Raw genomic sequence first — 10,684 nt, 5'->3', positions numbered from 1 at the left:
CACACACACACACACACACACACACACACACACACTCAAGGGCTACAGAAAGAACTTAGTCCTATGACCTTGCGCACTCATTTTCTCGCCTGTGATGTGGGAATTATCATCTGCATTTGAGTAATATAAGAAGAGGAGGTAATGAATTATGGTATTTACTATTTAAAGGTGTATTGGTCACTTTTCACACTGCCATGACCAAATGCTTCTGAGGCCAAATTCCTTTCTTATACAGACAACAGCCCTGCATAAGGGCCACTCCACTTCAGTCTCATCTGGACTAATGACCTCTGCAGTGAGCCTAAAGCAAGTTACATTAAAATTCTAAGGACTTCACAACATGGATAGAGCCATGGATACAAAACAACATGTAACGCTGGACAGGCTACCCCACCAGAAGGCAGGGGTGGGGTCTCACATCTGGCTTGGATCCCCTTCTGGAAGCTTCTTCCTGTTCCCTGGGTAAGGGAAAAGGCTAGGATCTTCCCTAGACCTCCTGTCCTGCCCAGTTGGCCCTAGCCACTGTCACCCAGACACTAGTCCACTTTGAGGCCAGCCCTGGTGTAGGAGTCTGTGAATAGAAGAAGGCATTTCCTTTACTGAGCCCTACTGTGCACCACAGCACTGCGTGCAGACTTAGAAATGCATCCAAGTTGCTGGATGTGGCCTTGAGGAGGACTTTGAAGGACAGAAAGATTTGTCCCCAGGAGAAAGATGAGACCCATTTGTGTCCTTGTTCCAGGATAACCCCAAGTGGGCAAAGGCCATGAACAGAAGCAGGGAGACCTCCAGCCAGCCCACCACAGTTCGATATTGGTCAGTAGATGCACCATCATCCATGGGGCGACCCAGCTGGAGGACTCTTGGGGCCTTGTCACACATTTAGAGTATACCCACTGTGATGTATGACTCAGGCTCCAGACCATTCTGGAAGAAAGACAGAGAGAACAGTGGTTTCGTTTTGCTCATCACTGATAGTCTAGGCCATCCTTTGTGTTCTCTCTATCTGGGTAAACCCAGGAGTCCCCTGGTGGGCCTCATTCACAGGCCAGCTCCATCTGACTCTGGTAGCTCCTTGCTCTTGTGACTTTGGGTGACTGTTCAGACATTAGGAAGAGAGGCCGTGGGAACCACATCTAAATTGAGGCATGTGGCTCCCCACTGGCCTCTGTGTGGCCACCGCCCTTCAGCTGTGTGACAGCTGATGAGCCACCTAGCTGCTCTGTGCACCATCTCATGAGCCTGTGCTTTGTAGAGTTTAAACCCAGGCTCTTACCAGCAAGGCCTCATCAAGGGATGGCTCCCAGCACACAGATTCTTCTACCTGCCCCAGATCACCTGAATTAGAAATTCCTGAGAGCAAATGGGAGTCCAGAAGCGTTCAGAGTCAAGGTCCAGGGATGTCACTGAGTACCACTCTCAACCTCCTGAGCTGCCACTATGAGCCTCAGGTGGATGCCATGTCACTTCTCCCAGGATCTGCAGTTCCCCTGTAAGACCCCAGGGTCTTTCCCCCTCCCGAAGCATCCAACAGCCCCAGCAGATAATTGACTAAGGAGCAGAGGCTCCAAATAAGGACCTGTCCCTGACTGGAATCTCTGTGCTGGGACAGCTGTGGGAACAGACATGTGAAGCTTGGTTGCTCAGGGTGCACCCCCTGACACACACACACACACTGCACATCACACCCTCCCCTGTGAAGCCTACCAGATTAGAGGATGCTGGGCACCGACTCCAGGCAGCCCACTTGCCTCCCCACAGCCAGCAGCTTTATAAGGCTCTGCTCCTGCCTCTTAACACAAAGTCGCAAGCTCCTCCACAGAGGGGTTTTGTTTGGAACTTAAAACACTTGCTCAAATTAATGACCAAAAATGTCAGATGTGTCCACAGCTAATTATTCATTAGATGCTTAATTAGTGTAGGATGATCATGACATTTTAATGTTATTAATTTTTATACTGTAATAGGAATTAAATTGTTCTACTGTCCCAAAGCCTCCTGTTGGAGACATACTGTGGACTGGGGGAGCTGGGAGGAAGCAGGAGCCATGGGGGCAGCAGGTGGTGGGCAGGCAGAGTGCTGGCCAGGATCCAGAGCACATGGACCTCTCCCTTGGCTGGGAGGGGCTCACTCCAGGCCATGTATAGCCATCCGCTCTAGAGCTGGATGCAGATGCAGGACTGACAGCTGAAACATGGGGTAGCAGGTTGAGCGGAGGGATCATTTCTGCTTGTCCTTCTCAGGGTTTCACATGCTGTTTCTCTATTCTCAAGACAGTAGGAGAGCCAGGGGACTGTCCTGGAAATCCTAGATGGAAAAAGATAGGGACCCAGGGTGCCCCATCCCAAGGATCACAGAACTGATCCCCACACCAAATAACACGGAGGAAGGAAACTCACCCAAATGGGATGGTGTCTGTGTTCAGACAGATGGAAGCCAGCCATGTCTGCAGTGAAGTGTGCTGTGTGTGAGCCCTTGAAGGGCTCTTCTTTGTAAACTGCACATAGCCCCATTATTTTCTAATTAGGAAAGCAGTCCATGCCCAGATTTGGAAACCGAACCAGACAGAAAAGGAAAAGGATTCTAGAAAAAAAATCACATGACATCCTGCCACTTGGAAATAATTGCTTTTCAAACTTTAGTGTATGAGCTTCTAAGACACTGTCAGGCATGTGACTGTGGGCTTGGGTAAATGTGCTCCTGTTAGACATGACGGTCCAATGATCTGCTGTCACAGAGTGGTGTCTCATGAGCATCTTTACGGGCTGAGAGGTTCAGCTCTGTGGAGTCTTTCTTGGTGGCCTCATAGCATCCTATTCCACAAACACCTAATCGTCCTCTGATGGTTAGACTTATGATGATCCTTGATTGTTCTTAACCAACATCCCAAGTCCCCTGGGACTCTCTCTTTGTTGATCAGCTTCATCTTTTGTGACAAACTCCAAAACACTGCTCCTCAGGGTCACAGGGGACTTCTTTGTTGGAGAGGAAGCTTTGAATCTGTGTGATTTGTAGCCATAGTCAATGTTGCAATCCCTCTGTGGCGGTGCCCCCCACCTATGGGATGGGTGGAATAATTCCGTCCAAGTCGGTGACGATGACTGTAGACCCGGGCACCACACCTGTCTCTTAGTACAGTGGAATGTGGCCCTTTTCCATACTGTCCTTTCGGTCCTGACTCAGTTTACAAAGGACAGCCATGCATGGTGTTCCTTGTCATCTCATTACTGTGTAGGAAAGGAGATGTAGAACGAACGGACTTGGGGGCAGATTCCTGAGTGGGTGGCTTCCATTGCCAGGCGGGAAGAGCAATGTTTTCTGGGATTTATCTCCAGGCCTTAAAGGTCACAAGCAGCTAGAGAAACCCATACAGGCTTCTAGACACCATTGGGTATCTAGGTGGGTCCCATCAGGGGGAATATGGTGTTCATTCCATTCTAGGAATGAAAACCAGCCCCAAACAGAAGGAGAAGGGCCCAGCATAGGTGTGAGTCACCATATCATAAGAAGTCCCAGTGTGGGAGGCAGTGCTTGCCCAGGGTGACCTGAAAGACCCCTCCTATACCCACCCAGCTCTGAGTCTGTGATGGGGTGGGTCCTCTGGATTACTACATTTGGGCGGCCACTGACTCTTGCCTTTCTGGCCTAAAGACAGAGGCCAAGGGCTCAGAGAAACTTCAGAGACTGAGAGGACATCTGAATGGCCAGGTAGTAACTGTGAAGCCTGATGTGACATGGATGTGGCAAGAGACATGTTGTGAAGACCACGTAGGAGCTGGGACGATAATAATAAGCTGGGATCAGTTTGACCTTCTCTTTGCAATTTGAAAACAATAAAATACCCTTGTAAAATAAAAGCTGTCAGATGGTATAGCCGGACCTCTTGGAGGCTGAGCCCCACCCTGATCCCTTTTCCTAGGATGCGCTCCCTCCCTTCCCCTCCCTTCCCCTCCCTTCTCCTTCCCTCTCCTCTCCATGAGCTCTCTCCATCATGGGTCTGAGCTCATTGCACTAGCTACTCATGGTGCCCCAGGGAAAGCCTCAAGTAGTATCTCGCCATCTCAGTGACCTGATGAACTGGGGTGAGGAATAAGAAACAAGGGGCACACTTAGTGAAAGCAATCACAGAGTGCGGAGTCCTCCTTAGGACTGCTGCTTGTGCTCCCCCTGCCCTGGGGGGAGAGGGCCCTGTGCCCACTCAGAGCTGGCCCCAGCAGAAGGTCTATCTGAGCCATATTCTGAGGAGGACATGGACATATTTCATCAATTTTCTGGGTGCTTTCTGGCCCCATCTCTTCAAAAGCCAAATATCATAATAAATATATGGAGCCTCCCATCCATGGGTGGAGAGGACCTGGCAAACATTAGTCCCTTTTCTAGGGCCACATTGGGAATACCCCCCTCCACTGGGCACTTGTTTTAGCCACTTTTTGTCACTATGAAAAAATACATAAAAAGAAAACTTAAAAGGAGGAAGGTTTTCTTGTGGCTCAGTTTCGGGGGCCTCTAGTCTGTGGACACTCGGCTCTGGAGCCCCTTGAGTGAGGCACACAATCCTATTAGAGGACATGCTGAGGCAAAGCTGCTCGCCTACCTCATGACAGCTAAGAAACAAGAGAGAGGAAGAGAGGGACTGAAAAGGGACAAGACCTACCCTTCAAAGACATACCTGTCCCAGTGACCCACTGTCCCCAGCTAGGTCCCGCTTCCTCACTGTCCATCCAGTGGGAGCTCATCAAGGGAGAAACCATGGGTGAGGTTAAGACTTCTGTGATCCAGCCACCCCACCCCTCAACAGTCCCAGCAGGGGCTGGGGAGAAGCTCAGTAGGTAAAGGGCTTACTGCACAAGCCTAAGGGCCTGGTTTGGGACCCCCAGCACCCACAAAAAAAGTTGGGCCTTGTGACATGCACCTATAGGGAGGGAGGGGCAGGAGGACCCAGAGGGTCTTGTTGGCAGGCAATCTAGCTAACTGGGTGAGCCAGGTTCAGTGAGAGATCCTGTCTAAAATAAGCTGGAGGGCAGTTGGAAAGGGCACCCAGCATTGATATCTGGCCTCCACATATGAATGTGAACACATGTACGCACACACACATGCATGCAAACATACACACACGCACACACACAATGTCCCACTATTTGGAGGCCAAGTCTTCAACATATGAGCTCTTGAGAGAGAGATACATCATATCCAAACCTTAACCATGCCCCAGAAAAAAGTGTCCTGTGAAGGCTGCAGACTGCTAACCATGGTGCCATAGACTGGCATAGCCTAGAAACGGGGCTAGTCCTGTGCTGGGAGCAGAGGCTCCTGGGAAAACCTGGCCAGCCTCTCTGCCACATGGGCCACCATGACAGACCACCGGCTTTAGATGAAGAGAGGGAAGGAGCACAAGACATTAATGGCTATTAATCTTGAGATCCTAACCAGTTGCTCTAATTAGAGGAATTCTGGAATCATCAAAAGCTCATTTGCAAGGTGAGACACCCCAGGTGTCCTGGTGCTGATGTGGAGCCCACCCCTCACTGCTGAGCAGGAGTTTGGAGTGACCACATCTGTCTTTCTGGGGCCTTTGTGGGTAGGTAGAGCTGAAGAGACAGGGACGGAATCTTCACACAGACCTCATGGAGGACAGCTATTGTCTGTGGTACCTTAGAAGGTGGCTCTCCTGTGTGGTCACCCACCTACCCGACTGACCGACCGCTTTTAACCGGAAGTATGCACACCTGGAACACTCGGGTGGAGAGGCCGTGGGAAGCCCCTTCCAGGGGTCAGGTTCCTAGGGCAGGACATGGGGCTTTAACGGACTTTGTGAATCTCCCTGGAATTTCCTTAGTCAGGACCTTCTGGTGCTCAGGTCACTTCATACCTCTTCCCTGAGCCACGTCAGGCACTGCCGTTGTCTGGACAGTAACTCCATAATTCCTCTCTGGTTTCAAGCCTCCTCTGGGCTGTAGGCCTGTTCATGCAGCTGCCTGCCAGACATGCTTATCCCCCAGGGCTGTCAATGCTGGGCTCATCTGTGGCCTGCTCTGCTGTTCCCTGCGCTTCTGGGACTTTTCTTGTCACTCCCAGCCTTCTGTCAATAACTCACAGCCTGTCCACTCTTGCTCAGTTCTCTACTTTAGATTTTAGAGAGATTTCTCTCTGAGTTTAGAGCTCACTGATTTGGTTAGACTCCTAGCTAATGAACCCATGGAGTCCACCCATCTCTACCTCCCTGATGGCAGGAGTATAGATCCACACCACCATACCTAGTTTGATGTCCCCTCATCTCTGTCGGTACAGCCAGATTCCTCACTCTGCTTTTCACAGTTGTTGTTATCCCTTCGCTCATCTTAGGGACATCAGCTGTCCTGCTCTGGTTCTAGGCCACAGCATATGCCAAAGCAGAAGTTTTTCTAAAACATATTACTTCATGACACCTCCTACTCAAGTCTTTAAAGACACACCCCCCCCCATCCTAGCAGGAGGAAGCAACAATCACTCATGCTTTGTGAACACCCCTTCATCCACCAGCACCACAGTGTCGTCTCCCAGGCTTTGTGCTTACAGAACCTGCCTACCTTACAGAAGCTCAGCTGAGCCTTCCTACCTTCCTCCTCCTTCCCCCACCTCCTCCAAGGTATGCCTCAGAACAAAGAGCTCCCTCTCTGAAAAGCTCCTGACTCCCCACCCAGGCTCCATGAGCCACTGCATCAGAAGCACTGGGGGGGGTGTTGTTGAAAATATAGAGTCCCAGACCCCTCTGTGGTCCTGTGAAGTCAAGCCTCTGCAGTAGAGCTGTGGAGTCAAGGAAGCAGAGTCTTTCTTGGGGGCCAGTTCTCCTGCTTGCCTCCCAGGCTAATGCAGTTGTGTGTGTGGCTCTTTAGAAGGCTCACTCATCTGCACTGTGTCAGCTTCGTCAACAAACTTAGTCTTAGAAACATTAGCAGCTCCTCCCATGTGGTCAACACTGTTGTCACCTTTAGTTTAGAGTCCTTTCCAGTGCCCAGGATGGGATGGATGGATGGGATGGACGGACGGACGGACGGACGGACGAACGGACGGATGGACGGATGGATGGATGGATGGATGGATATATGGATGGCTCAGATGATGCCACACACATCTGTATTTAGAGAACTGCTCAGGGTCTGGGACTCTGAGCCACACCTCCAAAGACACAGGGCTGCCATCCTCTCCATAGTGGCTACTTCTTGTGGGAATGGGGAGGTGGGCCATATGCTGGATGGGACACCTTGGTCCCCACAGCTGGCATTCTGCTTCTCTATCATTCCACCTAAGAATGCCTTCTGCCTCATCCATTTTGCAGTCTCCACAATCAAAGTTCTGTCATCAGTCACACTCTGGATTCAAAGAGTGACTGGCCAATGTGTGAAGCTGGGGTCTGTCCAAGTACTGTGAGCAGATACAATCTGGCGTCGGGTTCTGGCATCCGGAACCACTTCTCTATAAAGGCCTGCTACAAGGATGCACGGTGCTGGCTCAGCAAAATTCTTGGCCACATGGAATGTCACAGTGCTGGGAGTTATTTGACTAGGGACTATGTGTCAGGTGGTACCTCCACAGAAATACCGAGTGGGAGCTACTCCTCAAGGAGGTGGGTTCCCACTTTACTGAGCTATCAGCAAAAGTGTGGTTGGGGAGGTGTGGATCTGTAATGGGAAGGTTTGAGATTGAAGGATCTACATCTCATACAGCAATGGAGAAGAGAAGAAGTTCCTTCCAGCCCTTAGAGAGGCCCTGGCACTCGGCCCAACCTTCACTCCATGCTTCCTTCCAGAATGTCACAGTCTGTATCCATCTCAACCTTCCCTGAGACACCAAAAAGTCCCAAACACACCACCACCACCACCACCACCACCACCACCACCACCACCACCACCACTCACTACCACCACCACCACACACTACACACCACCACATCACCTTACCATTGTTTAAATAGCCTACGCTTGATGTTAATGGCTCTAAAAGATTGTCTTCAGCCCTGGACCATTCAGAGTGAAGTTCTCATCAGTCTGTAGAGAAGTGGGGGAGGACTTTTAAGTGTGATTAGCGTCTCATGCATTGAGTGTTCATTGCAAAGGGACCTTTCTTTACTCTGAGACTGTGACCCTCCTGATTTTATTGCACTTTACAAGTGACAGAAGATGAGGTGGTAGATTTTTAGTGCCCTGTTTGACAAGCCTAAATGGCAGCATCCCTGTCCATATCTCCTTCTGGATTGGAGTTTTTATTAAGATAGTCATAGATGTGTATGCACCCAAAAGAAATAACACAGAGAGGTCCCTGTGCCCTTCAGCCTGTTTCCCCAATGGTAATATATTGGGAAATGCTTATGCAATGTCACAGGCAGAGTGTGGCATTGATACAACTCACCAGTCTGACTCAATGGTCCCCAGTTTTGCTTGAATTTATTATGTGGTTGTGTGAACACATGTGTATGTTTCCATGTGTATGATGTGTGTATAAGCGTGTCTGTGTGCACATTGCTGTGGGTAAGCTCCATGTATATGTGTTGTAGAGCATATGTGGAGATCAGAAGACAACCCCAGATGTCCATCCTCACATTTCATCTTGTCTTAGGCAGTCTCTTTGCTGTTACTTGCTGCACACACCAGATCAATAGCCTGAGAGCTCATACAGTTCTGTTCCATGTACAGACTTGCGCGTCTGCCACACTATCAAGGTCTGACGTCCCAGTGGAGTCACCCAAACTGTGGCATGTCTGTCAATAGTTCACCCCTGTTTGTTGCTGAGCGGTGATCCATGGACCCAGGGTGTTGCCATCTGTCACCAGTCACTCCTCAGAGGAGGTCTGGGTCCATCTGCTCTCCAGCTACAACCAACGACTTTGCTGTGTGTGTTATGTGCAGAAGTCAGTGTGAATGTGGCCTTTTGTCCTCTGGGATAAATATCCATGTGTGCTTTTGATGGATCATTTGATGTTTAGTTAAATAAAAAAAAATGTCACCTGTTTTTCAGAGTGTTTTAAATGTTCCTGTCCTACCCAGAGTCTAAGAATGATCTGACCTCACATCCTCTCTAGTGTTTGTTACTGCCCCTGGGTGTTTGTTCGTTTTACATTTATTAATTTACTAATCTATTTATCCATCCATCTATCTATTTATTTACTTATCTATTTATCCATCCATCTACCTATCTATCTATTTACTTCTTTATTTATTTGGAGAGGTATGCATACAACAGTTCACATGTAGAGGACAGCCCCTGAAGTTTTTTCTCTCCTTCCACTATGTGGGTTCCAGGAATGAAACTTCAAAAAACCTAGTGGCAGGCATCTTTATGTGAGCCATCTTGTCAGCCATGCTCCTAAGTTTTACTTGAGGCATTCTGATATAGGTATGTAGTAATATCTCATTGTGGGTTTTTTTTTCACAAAGTTTCTCTCTCTCTCTCTCTCTCTCTCTCTCTCTCTCTCTGTCTCTCTCTGTCTCTCTCTGTCTCTCTGTCTCTCTCTGTCTCTCTCTGTCTCCCTCTGTCTCTCTCTGTCTCTCTGTGTGTGTGTGTGTGTGTGTGTGTGTGTGTGTGTGTGTATGTGTGTGTGTGTGTGTGTGTGTAGGGACCAGATGGGGCCTTAGCATGTCCTCCTCCATCACTCTCCATCTCTGAGGCAAAGGTCTTTCTCTGGACCAGAAACTGTCATTGTTTCAGCTAGGCTAGAAGTCGGCAAGCTAGAGTGATCCTGTTGTCTCTTTTCTCAAGGTTAGGACGACAGGTACACAGGATGCCCAGCTCACTGTGTGGCTGCCGGGACACAAACTCTGGTCCTCGTGATTGCACAGTTAGTGCCCCTAACCACTGAGACAAATCTCCAGGCCCTCACTTTGATTTTAATGTACATCCCCTTAAAGCTAATGGTGTCGAACATATTTGTATAGGTGAGTGTAGTGTATGTGTTTGTGTGCAGGTACACACGTGTGTGGAGGTCTTATTTATTCAGATATTGTATCTCATTTGCCTAAAAATCTCTGAGTAGGCTAAACTGACTGGCTAGTAAGCACCATGGACACACCTGTCTGTACCCCCTCTATTTGGGGATTATAGTCCCACACCACACCCACATTTTTTAACCTGGGTTCCGGGAGTCAAACTTGGGTCCTCCTGCTTGCCAGCCCTGAGCCATCTCCCCTGAACATCTTTTTCACACTAATTTGCCATTGAGAATCATCTTTCTGAAACATCCTTTTGTGTCTCTTGCCCACCTTCTAATTGAACCGCATGCTCATTCGCCCTGTTGAATTTTGGGAGTTCTTTATAGACTCAATGCTAGTCCTCTGTTGGTCATATGGTTTGCATGTATTTTGTCCCGATCCATAGCTTGGCTTGGCATCTCCTTCACATTGGCTTTTAAAGAATGAACAAGTTTAATTTTGATGAAATACAACTTACCAACATTTCCTTTATAGAACTATACATTTATGGTATCAAGTGTCCGGTTGCTAGAACCAACTATCTTTTCTCTGTTTTTACCCACAGTTTTATCATTTCTACAGCTTAGTCTGTGGTTGGTTCTCACTTCTATGGGTGGTCTGAGCACCAGGTTGAAGCTCCTGTTGCGAGGAGGTGGAGGCCGTTATGTCTTTATTTTTGTTGAGTTTTGGTTTCAGGGAGGAGGTTTTATGGGATATGTCTGTAGGTGTTTAATTGCCACGGC

The sequence above is a fragment of the Peromyscus eremicus genome, chromosome 2, assembly GCF_949786415.1.
Source record: "Peromyscus eremicus chromosome 2, PerEre_H2_v1, whole genome shotgun sequence".
NCBI classification, from domain to species: domain Eukaryota; kingdom Metazoa; phylum Chordata; class Mammalia; order Rodentia; family Cricetidae; genus Peromyscus; species Peromyscus eremicus.
The sequence above is the reverse complement of the archived record's forward strand: the minus strand, read 5'-3'. Positions refer to the sequence as shown.